Source organism: Anarrhichthys ocellatus, unplaced genomic scaffold (genome assembly GCF_004355925.1).
Source record: "Anarrhichthys ocellatus isolate YVR2014 unplaced genomic scaffold, GSC_Weel_1.0 scaffold2, whole genome shotgun sequence".
NCBI lineage: Eukaryota > Metazoa > Chordata > Actinopteri > Perciformes > Anarhichadidae > Anarrhichthys > Anarrhichthys ocellatus.
In genome coordinates this window covers 3,434,357-3,454,630 of record NW_022280032.1, presented here as the reverse complement: position 1 = coordinate 3,454,630, position 20,274 = coordinate 3,434,357, and the positions used below count along the sequence as shown (strand labels likewise).

Genomic DNA, 20,274 nt, shown 5'->3' with positions numbered 1-20,274 from the left:
AAATCTGGACTTTGTTACATGCAGAAATTAACATTTTTCCTTCAAGTAACAACAGGTCTTTTTCGACAAGTCACCGACCCAAGAGGATCGCTCAAAGTCCTGCTGGTATGCATGACAAGCTGGTTCAAGCCGATTTCAAGCACTGCCCTCCGACTGCATTTACATAATCAAGTTGGCCACTAATTAAAAAGCCATCTAATGTCACCATACGAGCATAAGACGGCTAAGACTTTAATAAGATGACCTAATGAAGTATGTCAACAATCACAGTGGTCTGAAACTCGGGCACTACCAAGTTGTGCTGGGAGAGTCATGAGGGCTTTGGGATGCTTTGTAATGGTCAGCTGTTAAATCATTAAGATATATTAAATAGGTTAGAGGTGTGTGTGTGTGTGTGTGTGTGTGTGTATTGTATATGTTTACAGCTGTAAATTTGATTTTAATCCCAACCCACAGCTGATACCGAAACATCAAGGAACCCTTTAGCGTCTGTATGCGACTCACCAGGCTTTCAACTAACTAACAATGTAAACCCATCCGTGTCATTATAAGACGCTCAGAGCATTAAATGCGGTATTAAGTGCAAGATAGTGCATGTTTGGTGGGTGAGAGTGGAGTTGGTGGCGCAGGACTTTCACCCAGGAAACCGCTGTTTGTGTCCAGAGTGAAACTAAGAGTCGACGTTGACATTTAGTCACGTCAGTCGTTAGTCACTCAGTATTGACACAATCCACAATTTTTTCCTAACCCCAACTATGTGGTTTTTATTGCCTAAACCTAAACTTCCTTCGAGGACGGAAGTTTATTTTGAAAAGAGACTCTGCGTCTAACGAGCGTATATTGATACGCCGTCCCCGCCACGTCCAAAACCGATTGTTTCCTAGTTTGAAGCTCAGGGCCACTGACCGAGCATCGGAATTTGACGAGTTGGGGTAAGAATGTGTTGCTCTAACATGTGATCAATTTACCCAGACGCTCGCCTCCCCACCGTCGTGTTTGAGCCAGCGGCTAATCTGTTAGCGAGCGCGGTTGATAGTCTCCAACAGTTCTAAATCCTTAAAGCTTAACAAATAATAACCGACTTGAGTAGCTAAAAGTTAGTGATTTGAAAATATGCAGCTGAGTCTGAGCATAAAATCAGATAACCTGATTGAACAACTTGCAAGTTTCACTAAAAAACTTGCACCTGTTTGTTTCCAGGTCTGAACTAGAGCTGAGATTAACCCATAAGTAACTCTACATAAAAATAATAAGCAACTATTTTGATAATCTATTCATCGTTGAAGTAAATCTTCAAACAAACATTCACTTGTTCAAACTTCTAACTCATGAGGATTTTCTGTTTTTCTTTATTGTCAACTGAATAGCTTTGATTTTTGGACTGTTGGTCAGACAAAACAAAGAATTAGATGGCGTCACCTTGGGCTTTAGGAAATCATGTTGGACATTGCTCACAACTTTCAAAAGAAATGTTGTAGACCAAACAATTCATCAATTCATCAACAACATAATAGTAAAAATCAGATTAATTGTTAGTTGCAGCCTTAGTCTGTGCCCTTCCAGTATGTTTCAACTGGACAACCTCCATGTCGTCTAACACCTGCTCTGCTGACAAAACACCCTCCAGCTGCAGGACAGCTGTTTATCAGAGCACCCTGACCTGTGGCCTCCTGGTAGAGAGGAGGGTAGGAAAAAAGACAACGCCCCTACAGGGACCAATTAATCACATACGTATCCCTTATAATTAGTTATGTCCAGTGCAGCTTTCTTATTATGAAAAACCCTAATTGGTGGATTCAAAAGGACTTTGTTTCGGGGAGTTCTATTTCCCATTTTCATTGCAGAAAGGGTTGTAACTGTGTTGCTATAAAGCCTCAATCTGAATACATAAATCATGGGGTTTGTTAGAATGCATGCATCTTTTTTGTTGTTTTTAAACAGTTATTGGCCACATAGAAGTAGTATTGTCATTTTTTTGTGACCATTATAATACAAATAGCAGTTGAGAATTCGATGCTTGGCTCAGTGGCACTTTATCAGTAGATGTTGATTATTTACCTTCATCGATGTTCTTTTCTGCTCCGAGATTTCTCTCGTCTGGTTTGAATCAGCTCTAACCTTAATGCCTCAGCTGCTCGGTTACCTGAAGCACTAGTCGATGTCTAAAGCTGTACCGGCATCAACACTCCCTCCAAAACTGGAGAATTTTGTGCTATAAAAGAGACCCAAGAGGATCCATTAATGGATATTCTCATGCTTTATGATAAGAGACTAGTACAACTGGTCAATGACTAGCATCTAAAACCAGAAGGCATTAAAAAGCTGAAGACATTTCCTTTTGATTTGACAACTCATCTACAGCAGTTTGTGTCTTTATAGTCCACAGCACTTTCTATAGTTTGTGTAGAAACCTTGTAATTATGTAGAGTCAGTGTGGGATGTGAGGACTGAATCGTGGGAAGCAAATGTCAAACTGTGACTCAGCACTCTCACTGCAACTACTAGCAGTCGATTCTCTGGCAGGCCGAGCAGCTAGGATAATCGTATGTGATTCCTGAAGCTGCCTTGCTGAGTGGTACCTTAGCTCTGGGGATTGGAACCGTGCAGTTTTAAGTTTATTCCTTTAACATTTATACAATGTTTTGGCTACTTGACAATGAGAAGCAATAGATGTCAAAAAGTGACTCAGCAATGTTATCCGAGCTTCTGATTCAGTGGCAGGCCGGACAGTATAGGGCTAAACCACAGACTGAATGTAAGAAGTGACGCAGTCGTCCTGATGTCGCCCATTGGTTTGTAGACGACGGTTTTGATGCCTCAAGCTTAGCATTTTGGCCGTCGCCATCTTGGTTTTTGGCCGACGCCATTTTGCAACCAGAAGTGACACAAGTGGGTGGAGCTAAGTACAACCAAATGCTGAAAAAGACATTCTTTATGCAACAAGAAGGTTACAACGACTAACTTTCATGAACTGAAAACAAAGTGTGAAAGGGATAAAGTTGTAAGACGAAAACACAGACAACTCTCAGATTGGACAACATCACGGTAGCAACCTGTCAATCACAACGTAGCCACGCCCTAAAACGTACCCTGCTTTATGGTCTGTTTGACTCTAAATGGACCATAATTTACTAAATGAGCATCATGCTTGTTGAAGGAGACTTGAAACAAGAGATTGAGACCATAAACTCATGTTTACAATGTTTACTGAGGTAATAAATCAAGAGAGAAGTAGAGTCATTTTCTCATAGACCTCTATACAACCAGAGGAGTCGCCCCCTGCTGGCCATTAGAAAGAATGCAAGTTTGAGGCACTTGGCTTTACTTTTCAGACCCAGAGGTTGCCAACTGGGTGAAACATATTCTGGTAAAATAAAGATTTCCCAGCATCCCGTAGGGCCCCGATTCTGCTCTTCGAAGTATCAGAGATGTAATAAAGGTGGACATCTACAGTACTACTTTCATATAAATATAACATTAAATCCATGGCAAACACAACACAAACAAGCACATCGTAATATCTTTTTCAAACAAAGTCATGGACTGATGTGCAGCATCTTTGACCCCCGAAAATCAAAGTTGCACATCAGAGGAAATCTTTTATGACACGATTATAGAAGCTGACGGCTCAATTTTATCCCAAAATTAAAGTTGGGATTAGCTGTTGCAAAGCAATTACTGAAACACGGCCATGCATACAGACAATCACAGTTTAGATCACAGAGCCAAAACATCATTCACGCAGACAAACAGTCAACCAGATCAGTGACACACACACACACACACACACACACACACACACACACACACAGGGTCAAACCACCATTGCTGAGTCACTGGAAACAAATATCCAGTCCCAATAAACCAGCACAGGAAACTAGAGCATCCTATGATGTGGTGATAACTCAATAACCCAGGATGAATACTAATACTGAAAAATAACAGCTTTTCCTGGCATCACTCGTTATTTCAGCCCACCACACACACACACACACACACACACACACACACACACACACACACACACACAGGATGGTTTCACCGCAATAGCAACATGGCAACATCCTCGGCATGAATGAATCATCACAAAACACATTTATCTATTTCAGCGTACAAATGATGGCAAGTTGTTCCGCAAGAAAAAACACACACACACACACACAAACACTGCCTCTATCCTCTCTTTGTGCACTCAAGTCTGAACCTGCATGGTCATTTGTCCTCCTCTGGACCAAAACACAGTCCAGAGACTGACTTCATCCCGTTACGTTGCCAGCATGCCAACTGGAAACCATAGCAATGACACCATTACTGAGTTGCTTTTTTTTCATGTCTGTAGGGGGCAGTGAGTTCATCCGCATCACCTGCAGGTAAGGTGTTTCTCATATCTGTGATCCACATTGACTCACAATGACTGGGCAGAAAAAAAAGGCTAATTTTAGGGGATCAAACAGGCATCCTTGCAGTTACAGGACAATCTCTTTATCCACTACATCACCCTCAAACCTCTCATCTTTTGGTTTTCTATTATAATAATACTTGAATTGATAAAAGTAGGTACAGGCTGCACTACAGTTCCCATAAAAGCTCATATACGTGATTCATCTTTTGGCTGATGTACAGAATATTTTCAGATAAAATAGGTTAAAAAGGCACCTACTGTTCTATCGCCTGATTTAATCCCGTTACTTTGGATAAAGAAAGGACTTGCTCCCGTCTGAACCTTGCATGCCTCCTCTTATGTCAAGGTAGATTTGAGAGGATTGATTGATTAACGAGTTTATGCTGTCTCATGCCCTAATTACTTGCAGACATTTCTCTCCGCACATCAACAACACTGCGCATAAAAGTAAATGTTTCGGTCCTGGATGTTGAGATGATCAAAACCAGGCTAAAACAATAGAATAAAGCCGATTGAGGCGCAGTTGTTTGAGGGTAAACGTCGCGTCTGTGCGGAGAGGAAGAGAGAGAAATCATAGCTGCGAGTAAAAACAGGCAAAATACGCAGCAGTAGCTCCACAGCATCCCACTCAAGAAACCTGCCGTCGCAATCAACTCCGCGCAAAAAGGCAGAAAAACAAACATCCTACATCAGTTAGGGGGTTTGTCAGAAACAGTTTACGTACCGTCATGGATGATGAGCCACTTCACCGGAGAGTTGAGTGTTTAGAAACCGAAGAGGAGCGTCGGCGGTGTGTGTATGTGTGTGTGTGTGTGTGTGTGTCTGTCTGTCTGTGTGCGTCAGGCGGAGACAGCAGGACAGAGGAGGAGATTTGGCACATTTGGAGACGAACGCAGCCTGGTAGCGGAGCGCAGCGCGCCGGGATGCGGCAACATCCGTCTGCTGACAATCGACCAGTGGCGTGCGGTCCAACCAGGGAGGGGCGCACCAGGCTCACACACTGCACCAGCTGTAACTCATTCACTGCCGAGCCGGTGTGGGTGGGTGGACTGCTTTTGTAAGCAGAGGGAGAGAGACAGCAGCTCTGAGCTGTGTCTGTGCGTGTGTGTGTGATTGGCTGAGTGGTGTTATGCGCCATATCTCACTGCGCTTAATGAAAACATCTGCTTTCAATTTTACGACGACACCGTGAGAATGGCAGCAGTTTATAAATTAGCCAGTCCCTACTTAACAACAACTGGTTTGCGTATTTATAATGTCAATGCTGTTGTGTTATACATTTCTTATTTGTTTTGATATGTTTTGTTCCGTGTCGTTTCAACTGTATTTCCGTTTCTGTCTATTCCTATCTATTGTATGCCACTGTACCTGTTTAGTGTAATGTCCTTTGCACCAGTAAAAAAAAAGAAGAAAAGAAAGATAAAACAAACAAATTAGGCAGCAACTATATTGTCAAATACGATCACATGCAAAATAGTAGGAAAACAACCCACTACGCAGAAAATCAAAAATATGTCAAATTAAATTGGCTATTAACGGACTATATGTGAAGTTATATCATAGGGGAGTACACATAGCCTACAACTTCATTCACTAAGGAACTTCCCAGACACATTATTATCAAGTTTTTTTATATTTATTTTCTGTAAGAGGGCAAAATGGAGCCAAAGGGAGTTATAGTACATTGAGTCAACGTTACTGGTGAATCTGTAGGAGTACATAATGCAACCTACCAGGAGTAATGCTTAACAATTCAATCACTCTTGTAACAGTTCATTTTGTCTTAAATGAGTGAGAAAATAAATGTTCCTGATGGTGGCGCTACAGGACAGATCAGGGACGCACCAAAAATCATTCGGAATCAACCTCAGGGGACCAAGACTATCAAAACCAAATTCCATGGCAATCAGGGCAGGAGGGACCCCAAAAGAGCCCCAAAAAAGCACCACTGCAAGCACTGCCGGAGTTCTGCACCAGGGGGCCCCGGGGCAAAAATGGAGGCCCCGATGGCCCCCTAAGGCCACGTCCATGCAGAGAGGATTTTCACATTTAGCTGTGGAAAAACATGACTGGCCTGCACAGAGCCCTGATCTCAAATCCATCCAACACCTTCGGGATGAACCGGAACGCCGACTGTGAGTCAGGTCTTATCGCCCAACATCTGTGGCCGACCTCACTGTTGCTCTCGTGGCTGAGCGAGAGCAAATCCCCGCAAGACGGGTTTCGGAATCTTGTGGGAAGCCTTCACAGGAAAGTGGAGGCTGTTACAGTAGCATGTGCTGCACACTTTGAGAATACAGCATCATGCTAAGAGAGAAACATCATGCACAAACAACACAGTCTGACCTAAACAGGCCTAATCACACGGCTGACACTTACTGTGTGCATAACGTCCACCCACAACACCGATGTGTTTGTATTTAGTTGTTGACTTAGTGTCACGTTATGTGAGAGCAGCCAACTCTCTCTCTCTCATCTTTTATACCTCTCTCCACCACGCCGTGTAATAAAATGTAGCTCAAAACTAATCCTAAAAATAAATAATGACAATGTCTACGCTCCAGTAAAGGGGATTGTGTGTGTGTGTGTGTGTGTGTGTGTGTGGGTGTCTTTGCCATTTTGTTTGCTCTTTAGGCTTTTGTATATAATCCTGCTGCATGTTGGGTATTAAGTTCTTCATATGCGTTGTTGTTTACCTTTATGTATTGTCACGTACGTGTGTTTGCTCTGTGTGTGCCACTGACTGTTTGGTGCCACGAGTACACTGCACCAACTGCCATCCATCTCACAGTTTAACAATCCCCCGAATGAACACACACACACACCTCATCTATCTCTCTATTTCCTTTGTCCCTGAAATAAACCCTGTCAGCTGATCAGATCACCACAGCCCATTCAGTAGATGCTGAGGCCACACCTCTCCACTCACGATGCCCGCCTTCTCACCCAAAACAGCCAATCAGAGGAGCCGAGAGAGCACCTGACACATCTCTGGATAGATGAGGCTGCAGTTTTAATCAGAAGAAAAAGATTTTCCTTCCTGGTCTTGGCAACAGAGCATCTCAGTCTTATCTGTAGATGGATAGAGACGGAGGCAGAGTGATGCTAGCCAGGTTTCAGACCTCTACCCACATGTGGCTTGGTGCATTGATAGGTGTGGCGTAGAAACGACCAAAACAATCAAAGAGTTTGTGGGTTGGACTAAAAGCTGAGTCAGAGTCAACACTGGAATCACTGTGCTGGCACACTGCGCAGAATTGGTGAAATTGCTCGTGTGTTACCATATAATTAATAGAATTTATTGTAATGTTGCATTGCTTGCAGACTAGAGCACGATCGATACAGAGATTTGTATTGTTGTTATTTTAACCCAATAATAAGACAATTGATAGGCTCCTATTTTTTCTTACCATAAACAAGCAAAATAAACAAACTTTTATTTTTTAAATACTGGATTTTTGTGACCAACATGTGTACAGAATGGGACATTTTCAGCTGACATATATGCTAACACATCTGTGATATTAATGGCCCAGCGGATTTATTGATTGGTCAAAGGGTCGACTGTATTTTAAAAAAGAGTTTTGTACTCTGACAAGAGAATAAAAAGATCTCATTTTCAGACTGAGGTTGTACTTTCTCTGCTTGTACTCCACTTGGAAGCCTTCGTTTGATCAACCAGAGCCAAACATATTAGGACAGATGGTGTTTCCACCTCCAGTATCACTGACAAGTCTGAGTTTTACCTCATTTCACCCACTAACAAGAACAACATTCAAGCCAGGCCAGTTGAAGGTCACAGTGTGTCTTCTTCTAGATGGATACTTCAAGCTGAGGTCTGATGCTTTGGCCCTGAAGGGAGGCCGGTTATGATGTGTGAAGCACAAAAATATATATTTTTTTCAAACCATCTCTCTCTTTCTGTTCCCTCTGAAGTAACTTCTTAGTCTCCTTATTTCTGACCTAACATCTTAACTGTTGGTGCCATTTTTATTCAAGAACATGAAAGCAGGATGTATTCCTGTTCCCTTTCTTAGTATACATCTCTCCTTTCTTTTCCTCATGTCCCCCCCCCCATCTTCACCCTCACTCACTTTCTCTCCCTCCCTCAGACTGCTGTGATGGCAAGCCCTGGGATCAATATCACAGCTTTGCATAATTCAATAGCTGCTTAAATAATGTAAAACGCAATGAACCACTTTGGAAGGATGCCTCCCTCTCTCTGTCTCCCCTACTCAGGTGAAGTCAACCTGCACACCCATTTGCATTAATGATAAATGTGTAGCATTCGAACAATGAAGTGAAATTAGTTTATAAATGTTATCCCTGTTCTGATTTGTTCCATATTAAGAAGGCAGATGATATTTCTTCCCTACTGTTGCTACAGCAATGATTCAAGAAGCTCACTGATGCACCTTTCATTGCTGCAAAGAGGATTATTGTAAGAGAAGGCTTGATTCAAATCTAGCAGTGAGAAAGACTCTCTGTGTGTGCTGTAGCTGGGACAATACAACATACTGTTACGAGAGCGATCATGAGCTAGCCTGCAGTGCACTTACTGCAAAACTACAGTCAGCACAGATCAAAGACGTAGTGAGCACTTACTCGTTATATAAGGAGCTCACACATTTCTCACTTTTAAAGTAGAGCAAATATCAGACGTGTTTTACCTGAACAAGTTCTTTTAGACGTCGTCCCTCACGGTCTCAGATTAGCTGAGATAATACACCTCAACAGATACACATGAGGAGGGTCAGGCACTCTCAGAGAGATTACAGAGGAGTAGTCCATGATGACGCTGCGCTTTAAGCACAGTGGGATTAGCATTAGCGTACACACAGCTGTGGACTCACTCAGGTCCATTCAGCACCCAGATCTAAATGTCGGGACTCTCATCACCTAAACTGGTTAATATGACAGCAAAAGGAGTTTCAGGGGCTACATTTTTTTTTTTTTACTCGGTCAGGTTGATATGGCCGGTGTCTCTGAATACTACAATACCTATGAGCCTCAGCTGGCATCAACATAGAGATGAAGTTAGGAGGCACAAATCCGAGCTGCCAAAATTCACCCAAAGTTGACACAGAATTGTAAAGTGACACAATTTAAGCAACTGAATGTTTCCTCAGGTATCTTAGTTAGCGGTTTAGATTGGTTTTAAGCTCGGTTATTGGTTGTTTCTTTCTGAAATGCAAGTTGGAGTCGTAAATGTCTCTCTTCTTGTGTACCTAGGCTTGTATTTTTGGCTTTGTCCAGAAATTAGATATTTCTAACGCAACTTTTTTGGTACTGATAATTCAACGATGACAAATTTATGCCAATCCAAATGCTCCAGCTGTCACTCACCAAACATTTTCTACATAGACTGAACTGGATTTATACTTCTGGGACTGTGAAATGAAACCAAACTTGTCTGAAGTGAAGAACTCACTCAAGCGTTTGCATTCACAGTGTGGGAATGATTTTGAATGAAAGCTACAACTTGACGAGGACACAAATACTAGAAACAAACGTTCAACATTCACTTTCCACTAACCGCTGGGAGCCAGTGGCGCTCATGAATTTGGGGGAATTTAAACTCCTCACCCCACTCACTGCCTCCAGGCAACTGGGGAGTGTTTTACTAGAAAGCACAAAACAAGAGGATGTGCAGAGCGGCGGAAAGAAAGGAGTCGACTAAGCGCAAACTGCCTTTCCACATCGGTTCAGCTCAGGGCCAGATAAACGGAATCGGACTGCTCCTCAGATGCCATTATAACGAATGCTGACGTATACGTGTGCTCCAAGTGTGTGTCCAGAAGAGCGTGAACATCAGCATTACTGTACGAGAAAGAGGAGTATTGTGTGTGTGTGTGTTGTCAGCAGGTCTGTTTAGAAAGGTTAAAGTGTCCCAGGAGTGAGACTGTGTGACCTTGGCTTGAATGAACGTGTTGCCTAATCCCATTGAGAGCGATGACCCCCTCCCCACCTTTACCAACAAAACACAAACAAACACACATATAACACACACACACACACACACACTTCCTTCCTCTCCTACTGCGACAAGGTGAGAGAACAGAACTGCTGTGTCACGCTGTGGGTCAGGACACTGTTACACAGCAGAATTAAAACGGGGGTTACCTTGAGTGTTGTGAACAGCCGATGATACACAGCAGGGAGGATGAGGATGAGGATGAGGAAGATCAATGAGTAAGTGCTGGTCTCGAAGAAATATCACACCTACATATAGAGCTACTTACAGAGACATGAGAGGGCGGTATTGAGGTTAATAAGTTTATTATTTAAACAACGGTTGCCCCGAGCACAAGGATACTTGAGATTCAGCCTGCACAATACTGACAAATATTTAAAAAACATTTAGGTGAGAAAGAAATCTGAAATGTTCACATACACTGTGTGTTCTTCAAAGATGATTTCCCTGAACTGTTAGGTGGAACAAATGTGCGAGCTGCATATTGATTGTGAGTTGAATAACGGGTACCTTTTCGTCATGAACCATGTGCTCGCCTGGATTCTCCACAGTAAACATGTTGCTCACGAAGCCATTTGGGACTAAATGAAAACAGCAACCTCATGCAATCCTAAAAGTGTAGAGGTGAGGAGCGTAATGTCAATTTTTACATGACGAATTGTGCAGCCCTGTGTGAGAGGAAAACACCAAGTAGTAAAAAAAAAAAAAAAAAAAAAAAAAAAAAAGGGGCTCAGCTCAGGAGCCCAGAAACATCAGGCGGACAGCAGCGGAAATGACTAGCCGACACAGTACCGAGGGAAAAGAGCTCCCGGCTTCACAGCCATAACTTCTGCTGCCACTGTGCTCGATCGATTCCTTCAAGGCAATCTAGCCGAGCTTAACAGTGATGAAAAGGTCTGCTTGTCGCTGTCCAATATGGAAGACAGACACAGAGATTGACACGGGAAGAAATATTTCAGAGGCAGCAGGTGATTGGTGGTGGGAATAGGAAGCAACAACGGCACCATAAACCTGAGAAACGGTTCTGCCCTTTCATCGCGTGGCTATAGAAATGTGTGCAACATGACTAATATGTTTATTATGCTATGACGAAGAATCCATGGGTAACAGTTCACACTACAGAGAAGATTTAAGAGAACAGGGTGTCAAAACAAACATTTTCTTATTCTCAGCTGAGACACAAAAGGCACTTTTTTGACGCTTCCTGGAGGAGAAGACGAGGGTGGATGTTACGCTGCCTCGACAACGCCGTGGGTCAGGACGGCGTAATAAGCGGTAAGCGGCATATGAGCACAGTGCAGAGCGGTGGCCATTAGCTAACCAGAGAGGCACACACACTTGGACTCGCATGCACAAAAAGAGATGCACGGCCGGACCGGCAAAACAAAACACAGAGAAGCTACAGCACACAGAGAGTGACTTCATTCTCTGCTCAGGACGCCATTACTCCGCTATATCTTTACGTCGCAAATAGTTGTTTGCTGCTATATTAATACTTAATTAATATTTTTTATTTGTCACATCTGGGCCACACTTAGCTCAGCTCAAATACTGTGAGATCATATTTTCCCCCGTCTCTCCCCCTCACTGTCTGTACAAAGACATAAAAACGGTGGGTGGACAGCCCGTTCCCCGACAGATTGATGATTAATGATTAAAAACGACGAGACCTAAATGATTTGTTGGCTAAATGTTAGGAATAAATGAGGATGAGTGCATGCAGCTAAAAGTACATGACTTCTTCAGTGCAGATTACAGCTGCTCAATCTATGTGGATACTTCCTTATTATTAGACTTTCTCACAAATAGATCTACAACTTTAGAAGTGTTTCAAAGTTCAGAGCCAAAGTGCAAACAGTGCCGTGACTTGTTGCAGAGGAAAAGATTCAGGAAAATGACGTGGGAACTGAGGAAAGACATTAAAGGGGATTGTATTAAAAGTAACTAAAGCCATCTATCACTCAGATTGAGATGTAAAATATTCATTTAAGCCTAGAATGATGAAGTGAGAATAAAGTACAAGAAATGGCGGCAATGAGAGCTTACGGGAGATGTAGAAAGGCTTTCTTTACTTCCAGATAAGCATATATTATAGCAAGAGAGAGAGGGCACAATGGGGAAGGAACGAACAAGGTACTACCTCCTAATATACAGTGCTCTTTAACAATGTCTAAAAAGTTTTCAATCCAGTCTTTATACTTTAAAAGACCAAGTTTTTTCGGGGAGATTGACCATTGGGTGAACTTTTACATTAGGTATTACAGTGATGACTAGAAACTCAATGCTAATACTTCAGCACAGGTTGAGCGATTACAGATGAGGAAGCGTTATCCAAAGTAGGAAACCTGAAATTTAAAAAAAGTACTTTTAAGTTGATCTCATTGGATGGTCTGTTGGCAAAATGTGATAGCATTAAAAAAAATACAGCGGATGTGGTAGTGCATGTTGATTTTGGGGGCGGGCAAAATGACAGAAACACCTCTCATAGGCTTCAGTGCAGGACAAAACTGTTTGTTTTTGTTTTCCTTGAGGCAATTTAAACATACAGGTAGTTACAATTTCTGATGATGATTGTTTCCTGTCATGAAGCACACTCTACGCTACGCTGTCAGCATACAGCACCGGATCCAATGTCACACTTGCAGGTTTGCTGTGGCTATTTCAAAAGGTTGAACCACAGCAGCCCAAAAGCCCCAAGTGCTCACCATTGTAATGCTAATAGAGAGATTTACACTTTTTTGACCTAAAGCCATGTATTTAGTAGCTGCAGCTGCATGAATATTTGATATGGACCCTGAACCAATACTCTGTAGTAGACTGTGACAAAGATCCATGTACACAACAGCAACTCACGCTTTAGGGTTTTTTATTGTTTGCAGAAGGTAAAAAAATGAACACAAAACATGTTCAGCCATGCCAGTGGCTCATTAGCATAATCCCTCCTCTCTCGTTCTGCTGTGCACCTGTGATATAATTGCAAGGAAATGTTTGATGCCAGTTTTCCTCCTCACACCAAATCATTATGAGCAGAGCTACACTCGCTGCTATGCTGCATCCCTATAGATTTATGTTAGTGAGGATACGAGTACATTTTAGCAAGCTGACAAGCTAAACGTACACGGTAAACTTACGGTAAACGGTAGTCTCTCTTCTCCTGACTGAATTCGGGAAGAGTTTGATTGATCAACAGTTTTCAATGACGGCTTTTCCGATAGTTCTGTGTAACAAACCATCTGGTGGGTTAGGGTTAGAAGTTCTCTCTGCCAAAGTGATTTGTGTTTACTTCCAATGGGAGTTGCTTAAATTAGGAGGTCATGTTCTAATTCTACTTTAAAATCAACATAGTCTTCAGTAATCTCTACAGATATGTGCAAATGAACCCAGAATCTGTAGGAAACCGGACAAGACTTTGTTATCGGAGGTGTTCTGGTTTCGTGGTCCAAGTAGTGTTGACCAATCACGTTCGAGCAGGCTCTGGCTTCATGCAGGCAAACAATCACAAGCAGAGCAAAAGAGCTGGAACACATTGGCCGAAAAGCAATCTCAGAACCCAATCGGCTATTGTCTTATTAAGACAATTTAACTTTTTATTTTTTTACCTTAAAATTAGCTTGTAAACAGACTCCTAGTGAAACAATCCGGTCTTAGACGTCGTCTCTCAACCCAAACTCCACTCTCACATCTCAAGTTGCTAATCGGACTTCAAGCAACAACCGGTGTCTGGATATTTGTTATCCGGATAACTGCTGGTTACACCGGAAGATTGTAGACCAGAAATATTGGCCTGAATTGTCATCAGACCGACGGGTTTCAAGATGGACTCCTCAGTAACTTCACAGTGTACCAGATAAAAAAGCTAGATAAAGTGTTAAATTGTGATGAGGTATTTCTCTTATCCCAAACCAACATCATTTTCAAAACGAAGCCTCCTCCAGACTTTCAACACACGTCCCCGTCCCCCCGTCCCCCCCGGCCTCAGCCTTCTTTCACATGATGCATCAATAAAGTTCACACAGCCTCTCTAACCTTTCATCTTTGACGCCTTCAGGACCTTCCGAGCGTCATCCCACGTGCATGGATGGAGAGGTCGCCAGGGCAACAGCCTTGAAAAGGCACGTTTACCCAATCTCTGGAGCAAATTGGCTCTACCATCGAATATGAATGTTTAATCACTGTGCACCGCCCCCGGGCCATCCCTCCCCTCTACCACGTCTACGTGGAGGTAACACTCCCCTGTGTTTCCACGAGTCAGGCTTAGGGAAACTCATGCAGAAAAACAATTACTGCAAATACTTTTCTTACGGAATGTAAAATCCTTTTCTTACATCTACCCTTAAAATACATAACCAACTTTTCTAATTATCGAAGTTGGAGCTTCTGCTGAGAAGTAAATGCCCTCTATTCATTCGTTAATTGTGTGCATGTGCAGTTTTTTGTTTCAAGAGGTCAAAGATTCACACAGAAAAGTTACAGAGAAATAAAGTCTAATAGCAGCCTGAGTTATAAATCATCTATACTGCAGATTGTCCTGGAAGCTTCTTATTAGGGACTGTATGTCTACAGTCTTTCATGAGCTCTTAAGCCGTCTTACTGAGTTCAACCTGTGTGTCCGTGTGTGTGTGTGTGTGTGTGTGTAGGTGGGAGGATCCACACATAATGATTATATTGAGTTTATTCCCACTGATTCTTTTATTTTTCCCTTTCTCTCCGCCTACATCTCCCTCAATGTGAGCGAGAGAGACCGAGAGACAAAGAGAGGAAAGGAAGACGTGATGTTTCACATCTCACTTCAAAGGATCTGCTGGACCTTCGGGACGTTAAAGCCCGTTTCCCATCAACCGACTCCTGTTACAGTCCTAATTAGCATTCTCAGTGCTTTGTTCAATAGCTTTTATAAACATCTTAGAGAAATACCTGCACTGACAGGCTAATAGCTGCATGTGCAACAACTATATGCTGTATATTGTTGGTGTTAGTCTAAATGTATGCTCCTTACCAACAGCGTTTTCTAAAGGTGTTTGTGAAGACTTTTAGTCGTCTGTCAAAACAGATATGCCTCTGTTAATATCAGTATCACTATGGATGTAAATGATGTGGACAAAATAATAGAAACACCTCTCAGGGTAATGCACCACAATTCAACGGCATCACAAACCTCCAAAATGACGTTACGTTGAATCAACACCTCTATAAAACTGAACATTATAACCTTCATGAAGACAGGATTCATTTCAGGACTGTTGTAACAGACCGCATTAGTTTTAGCCAGGTATGTGTGCTACCTTTTTCGTTTGTTGAAGACTCTAAATAGTTGTGAAGTGTAACCCCCATAAGCTGCCATTTAATAAAGACAGATCTTCTACTATAGTCATCGTTTAAGGCCTTCAGTTTCACTATGAGCATCAAGACACACCAATCGAGCGAATGGATGCTTCTGTAAGGCTTACACGCTGCTGTCATTTCCCCTCTGGTGCAAATTAAAGGTATTATAGGACCTCATTTCCCATAAACCCCACTGCCTCCTGTCCCTCTTCATTGATGAACATGGAAGCAATGTTTACCCATAACTCTAAACGTTTTACAGCTCCTTTTTGCATGAAGCAATACAGCAAATTTAAAAGTCTACAGCAGACAAAAGGTGGATTTCCAAAGACAGAAGCCCTGTGGAGTTCCTGGTAATGTCTGTCAACCATTGTGTAAAAACCAAAGACTTAGAGGAACCAAGTGAGAGCTCAAATACTCAGAAATCAGCCGATATACAAACTCCACAAAACACAGCAAGCACACAGGCAGGTTTCCAGTCAAATAGACACACACACACACACACACACACCTTCGTGAGTTTACTGTGGGAGGGTTAATCGGATTAAATCGCTGACACTAATAGCATGGCCTGTCTCCCCCGGTCCTCAGTTTTTGTGTAGGCAGCCTGTGCGTGTGTGTGTGTTTGGGTGGGTGGGTGTGTGTGTGTGTGGGTGTGTGGGCTTGCATTTGTATACAAGTTGGCTGGCTGGTCACGGGCTCTTAAGTGTCGTTAGGTTTGTCTGCTCGTATGATTGTTTCTTTGCGAGTGAGACGGTCCCCGTCCCAAAAATAGTCATCACTGCATTGCACCGAGGGCCGCTGGGTAATATTTGCTATGGAGGGACGTTTGTGTAAAGGTGAAGTGAAACTTCCCTGTAGCTATTGATACAGCGTGTACTGAACGTGATGGTTATCACAGATATGTCCACCTGCTCCAAACAAATAGATGGCAGCATTTCACCTCCACTGCTGAGTCCTAAACAATCTAAATTAAGAGTAAAGAAAAAGAGCCAACTGGGTAAGAATACGCACAACTCATCCAGACTACTGAAACTCAGAGAGTCAAAATAACTCTGCTGTCTTATGATCTTCAGTGTGGTGTCGGCCTGTAGTTTACGTTACCCATCTTTATATTTGCTGTGGCACTAACAGAGGGCTGTGTGGACGGTGGACTTTTTATAGTTGGATTAAATCCAAAGGAGGCAGAAACAAGAAAACTACTCATATTTTCATTTCACAGCTTTAGGAGACGAACCTTCAGTTAGCGGCTTGAAGCGTATTATTCATTAAGTATTTATTCTTTAAATAAACACTCATATCATCAAATATCCAGTCTCATACTGACTCACTGTTTTGCTCTTGATCAGCGTTTTAACAAGGTAAAAAGGGTGACTGTATTGAACCGCAGCATCATCACTCTGCCGCTAAATGTTCCCATTAGATATAAAATGATCAGCATGGAGACTCTGAAGGAGAATTTTAGATCTTAGATCTGTTATAAAATATGTTATAAAAGACTGTTTTTGTTTTTTATTTATTTTCAGGCTCAATATTGTCATCTGGATTCAAATCTACATTTAAACAAATGTAAAGATTACAAAGAATAGTCAGCTAGTTAGTGTTAAAGTAAAATAGATGCTATGAAATCAGAAGTCTCATTCAGAAATACAAACACTACTGTAGGTCGTTTAAAATGATGTACAAGGAGAGATAAAAACAGAGCAGAGTGAAAGCTGTGGACGAACAATGGTAGTGTTCTGGATCCAGCAGTAATCGAGGACTTTTAGTGTATTAATACTGTCGTGATGTGAACTTGTGCAACAATGTGAGAAGGAAATATATTTCATATTCTTCTAAGTCCAGAGGGCCCTGGACATAATGATTAAAAACCAGTGTTCTGTGTAATCTGAAGATATAATTAAACTATTCTAGCTCGGGTTGAACAGATCGTTGTGTCATTTTGACTGATAATGACGCTGAGAAATGTTTTTGTTCGGACTATTTTGATGACACCCTGACAAGCTGAGATTACGTTGCTGTTGTTGGTTTACAAGTGGAGAAAGGTAGCATGACCGCGGGGAGACTGCAAAACCAGATACAACAAGCTTTGTCCAAGTCAGACGACTTTCTCATCCGGCAGAATTATAATTTATTCAAGATGAAAGCCAACACTGTTCCTGTGTTGGCTTTGATGGCCGCCAGCCCTGGACTTCAATTAAGCAACACCTTGAAGAAGAGGGTGCATTCATGAGAGGAAAGTAGTTTTGTGCATCGAGAGAAATCAAGGACAAGCTGAGGAGTTATCAGATAAATGCCTCTTCATACTGGTCCAACATTGTAGAGTTCTGATGCAAAAGGAGAACTCCAACAAAGCAGGATATTGAGTGTTTCAACTGAAAGAAAAACTGTCCACGGTTGGAATGAAAAATGACAACCGAGAACAGACTAAACGTCTCTATTATTGAGATTCTTCTGAAAGTAAATGGTGATTTTCTCCTCCAAAGTGGATCCATTTTGAAAATGAACACTTGAATGTTCTTTCGAAAGGTAAATTAAACATTTGACGTCTCAAATTGAGCTTCACGGACTTACAGCCGTAACTTTACTTTTGCCGTAGTTCCCACAGTACTGAGGACGTTCAGTCATTCATAAAAAGGTTTGCTGAGCATACAAGTATCTGTTATTTCCATCAACAGGAGCACAGCATTATTCCAGCACTAAAACTTAAATTGGTCACCGAGGGCACCTCAGCTGGTGGAGAAAGTAGAGCATAATCGATACTCTCTTTTCACTCTATTCTCCCAGCTTGTATCAGTGGACCGATCAGCTTCTCAGCTCAGTGGAGAGGGACGACTGTTGCTGCCATTTTTCCCCACAATGGAAGTTTTTCCGCCAACCCAAAGCAATGTGATCCCCTTATCTATTTCTGCACTGCAGCCATTGGATTGCTCTCCATTGAAGTGCTATTGATCCGCCTCGTGTGCTGTGCTAAAAAGGGGGGGAGGGGGGGAATCCTTCGGCCTCACGTCTTAAAAAGGGACGACGCATTTTCATGAATCGCTCTCATCCGTTTGGGAAAAGCACACGGTTACTTTGTATGTTGAATACTAATATACAGTACTTATACATTCATTTATACATTAGTTATTAAAAGTGACACTAAGTAACCATCTCAGGGAGCAACATACGGGATTCAGAGCATTAATAGAGCAGCGAACAATTATTGGAATAATGTCAGTCTGAGCAGAGAATGAAGTGTTTTTAACTGTTTAACTTTTATATGCCATGAACTAATACATTTTAACTACATCCTCGGCTCGGTGTGAGTGTGCCTGAAGTAAGCCCAAAGGCTCATCACCCACAAACACTGTCTACAGAAAACTCAGAAACAAAATGCCCGGCTCACCTCAATTTAGATTACGGTGGGTGCCGAGCTGAAAATCACAACATTGGCTGATGAAGTCTTCAGCACTCACAAATAAAGAGTGTAACACTTTTAACTAAGCACAGCAGAAGACAACAAGACGCCTTTTAGCTCGAGCGTTTCTGGTACATATAAGAGACACAGGCGTCACTCTGTCTCACTCTGTCTGCAGCGGTAAACATCTGGTGAAAAAGATGTGATGCAACTGAACAAGTCCTCACTATAAAGGGCAGTGAGAAGACTCCATACTTGTATTAATTTGTTTATCTCCAGAGGAATAAACCTCCACATAAACACCAGCATCAGCCGGAGCTGCAGGGGTTCAGCATCATGTCTGCAGACAGGACGCTTAAGGTCATCGGACACTGACAGGGCGTCCTGTCTGACCGCTACGCCACCGCGCTGTTTAACGTTTACAGGACAGGGCCTTAGAAATCCAATATACCACTTAGAAACCAATACAGCTCCGCTCGAAGTAATATGAACACAGTCAACCAAGATCCATGACATGTCAAAATAATTATCTATCAAAACATGTTATTGTCCTCTGAGGTAAAAAACAAAGATCTGCAGATAATAATAAAGATGTGTATGTCCCCATCATCCCGTGTTCAAAGATCAAATGTTATTCTCTCGTGTTCCAGATGGAGCGAACTGGAGAGGAATTATTATGCACTGAAGTATCCGGATGTTTCATCAGCAGCTGAATCAGTAAACAACAGTTGTAAGCACAAATGAAGGTGCCTCACTTTGGTGTATCAGAATGTTTCTTTATGAAATGAACCCAGAAGGACAGAGTGGATGACGGATGGACGAAGGATACGAGTAAAGTTAGTCGTTTCACAGGAATTCCTCTGTTTCCTCTGAAACTATTTGCTCCGTTTTAACAATTATGTTGAAAAATGCTGTGTCATTTTCTGCTGACTCCTGCTTAGACACCAGCGCGGTAATAATCTCTCCTGTCTGTTTCCTTGTATTTGTGTGTGTGTGTGTGTGTGTCTGTGTTTGATCCCATCAGGCCCTCACCTAGAAAATGATTGAAATAATTCCATATTCAGCATTTATTGTACTTTAAACCTGAGCTCTGAGCCCTAAATCATCGCATTACATAGACACAAGAGGCACACACACACACACACACACACACACACACACACACACACACACACA

The 20,274-nt window shown here is 42.2% G+C and overlaps 1 protein-coding gene across 1 annotated transcript in view; it reads right to left on the bottom strand.

Moving 5' to 3' along the window:
• map1ab (microtubule-associated protein 1Ab) overlaps positions 1 to 20,274 on the bottom strand; it is a 63,719-nt gene that overhangs the window by 36,365 nt on the left and 7,080 nt on the right. The gene's annotated exons all lie outside the window — the stretch shown is intronic.